Consider the following 3,740-nt stretch of genomic DNA (forward strand, 5'->3'; position numbering starts at 1 on the left):
CGTTTTAAACTTTAAACACGTTTTATTGTATACCTATATTTTTCGATAATGGATTTGTAGACAACGTGTTAATTTATTTTGTAATTATTCATTTATGTATACAATGTACATAGCTATAGGTACATAGTTCGTACGAAGGTGTAAACAAAATTGAAAATTACCGAGTTGAGTTTATTAGTAGCAGTGTTCGCGTGCGTCTAAAACACAATGGTTATTTATACACAATATAGTTGAATAATAGCACACGGAATACCTATACTTCGAGTATAATAGTGCTATGTTTGCTCGTTGTTCGATTAGCTATAGTCTATAATACGTAATATTATAAAAGCTGCTAAACTGATTTCGATAAATAATTGTCTGATTTATTCGTAAGGTGTATAATCTGTATACATTTGCCCGTTGATGTCAACATAGAAATCGTAGTTAATTTTCTATAAATCAGAAAAAAATTGTTTTGATGTATATAGTAGATATAAGATGTAATGTATGTGTTAAGTTTGAAATCAATGATAAAAAATTGCATATGAAAAACGATTCTGAGTGGAGACGTTATTATTAAGAATATTTCATTATAATATTATGTATACTATATGACTATTAATAATTTATTTTTCTCTTAATAGTAACGTTAGGTTAAAAAATTACATACATTATATAATAACAATTATAATTATAACATATATAATATACTTGTATATATTATTGTTATTAACGTCTAAGTTAATACGCCAACGTATAAATAGCTTAAAATTAATCTTAGTGTTTTGAAAATGTCATTTATGTATAAACGTATAATAAATAATAATTAATAATATTTGTAGTGGCGAAAAGTTTCAAGTCCTTATGAATAATACTTTTTAAATAACAATAAAATACTTAACATTATTTTCGTTAATATATCCAATTTCGTTAAAATTTTATCTCGAAATGTCTTTCGAAAATTTATAAATATATGTTTTTGAAATTTTCATGCTCTTGTTAAAAGAATTTTTACTACATTTTCAATTTAGTCGTTCTAAATGTACAAGTAAATTAATAATATTAATTATTTTATAAAGTACTTTAAATCTAATACTTAATATAAAATTTAACTAAAATACAATTAACTACTGGATAGAAAATTAATAAATAACAATAAACCAATAATTTACATTTATCATAAACTATTTTTTTATACCTTGTTTATTTTATTTGTTGTATAAATAAATTCGTATTATTATAAAATAAATTATATAAAATTGTATACTTAACATTATAAATAATAATTATTTATTGCAGTTATACGACTTTAAAGTATAATATTATGTAACAAAAACATAACGTATAAAGAAAATACTTACGAACTACAATAACTAAAGATCAAGAAAATTTCAATTGATTTAGCTTTTGAACAATTTGTTTAAATTATGTATATTTATTGTAGGTTAAGAGTCACAGCAAATGTTAGTCAGAAATAAATTAGATAAATGTATTCAATTAAGTCAAAATGTTGCATAATTTTAAAATATTACTATATAATGTTTAAGACTTACCAATTAGTTTAATTTTATTATTTAACTACAAAGTTAAATTTGTAGAGAATAACGTTGGTTGGTCTTCATTGCAATCAATATTAATAGTGAGGTTGAGCCGTCGAGGTACAATATATACTATTTATGAATTTAAATACTAAATCATTTAGGTTAGAATAATTTTAAACATTGAAACTTAGAAATTAGAACGCCAATTAAACACAGTTTATATATTATTTAATAAATCACTTTAAATTTTCTTTTTACATAACTAAAATTAGTAGATATGCACATTTTTACTTATAGATTTTTTTTTATCTTTTGCCGATCAAACATTTCTTGCGTACTTGAATTTAAGGATAATTCTAGAAATTATATTACTCACATTTTTCTCATTAGATTTAAAGTAAAACATATTTTATGTATGACGTATGGTGTTATTTGCTGTGAGAAATTATTTCTAATTGTGCAATTAATTAAAAATTTAGAGATGATTAGTTTTTGATTTACCGAAGTATCAATTTATTATTTATATATAGGCCATACTATAGACTATTAGTTTAAACGCAAGAAATTAGTATAATTATTTATTTATTTATATTTATTGAAATCAACAGCTATTTTAATGATATATAACTTTATTTACATAATACCTAAATTAATTTTCTTGATTTAAAATGTTCTTATTTTTAGAATATAAAATATAAATGCCTCGTTAAAGAAACGTCCATTTGAGTTAAACGGATCATCAAATATTGAACAGTTCTTTAAACATCGAACAACGACCCATGATTGCGCTATTCAATTTAAATGAGCCGTTAAGCTTATCAAATTTCGTGCGACCCTATAAGAAATAAGTGAATTCATTAAATATTTTTTCATTGGTTTTATTAGGCACAATGTGCTTCAACTAGTGGCTGTCACCATCGGCCTGACTGTTATAAATATCGTATTTGAACTAAAACAAAATAAATTGTATAAGTCCAAACTTATTTATTTTTTTGCAAATAACCAAAACATGTAAGCATATATTTATAAAACACATAATAAATAAATTAACCAAACTGTATTAAAAAAAAACTAATTTATTTTAATTGTTTTTTTATAATCTATTCATTTATTTTTTCACATAATGTATATATATTATATAGTTATTTTATTTTCAAACGTGTAATAATGTTTTAAACTCCGGTAACTTATAATATTGAATTGTACTATACAAATAAAATAACAAAATAATAATAATAATATGTGACATGTCGTAGTTATACTAATATTATTAGTTTTTATTTATTCGTATTTATTAGAATTAAAACATTTTTATTATTTAGATATTTCCATAGATAATATTTTTTATCGTACCTACGGAGACTTGATATAATGCCATTATTCCATTACATTTAACATAATATTAAAATTAATACCTACTCACATGTTGTAGTAAGGTTTTTCATTTTCATATAGTTATAGCTTAATTTTCGCTAAATAATGGTATATAATTGATAGTTATCAATCAGATCAAAAATTAGCGTTTAAAAACAAAGTATAAAAATTAGTCATATCTATGTAATAACAAAAAAATAAAATAAAAATATTGAAATATTATCTTTGGCACGAAATCAATGTTAGTTATAATTTTCGTTCCATGAATTATGTTCTCGACACTTATAACATGTTCTTATAAAGATAACTATCGGACGTGATAGAGTAATTTAAAATAGGTTTTCAATAACATCTGTTATACAATATTGTCGATGAGTGTACAATTAATCTACCATGTATAGCTTCTTGTTTTAAGTTCACACATTGATATGGTAGGTACTATTATTACAATATATTTATACATACTGATTATTGAATTATCACAAATTCACAATAATTGTCATTGTTTTTATTAATTCTTTATGATTGCGAAATTCAAGATATAAAGGACCTACATAATTAATAGACTTCAAATAGCAATAACTATTATAATAGACTTATAAACTTTATACGACCTCGGTATCAATTATTTCGTTTATTTGATAAACAGTGAAAATTAAACAAAATAAGTCGGTTTTAATTGAACACGATTGGCTGTAGTAATGGAGATTGTACAAATATTTAGGATTCACATCATCGTACTCCTATTATATTGTTACTTATATTGTGTAATGTGTATAGATGAATCATGTATAGTATGTCCACTCGCTTTAACAAAAACTATTGATATAGAAAAATAAGAAA

The sequence above is a fragment of the Rhopalosiphum padi genome, chromosome 4, assembly GCF_020882245.1.
Source record: "Rhopalosiphum padi isolate XX-2018 chromosome 4, ASM2088224v1, whole genome shotgun sequence".
Taxonomy (NCBI): domain Eukaryota; kingdom Metazoa; phylum Arthropoda; class Insecta; order Hemiptera; family Aphididae; genus Rhopalosiphum; species Rhopalosiphum padi.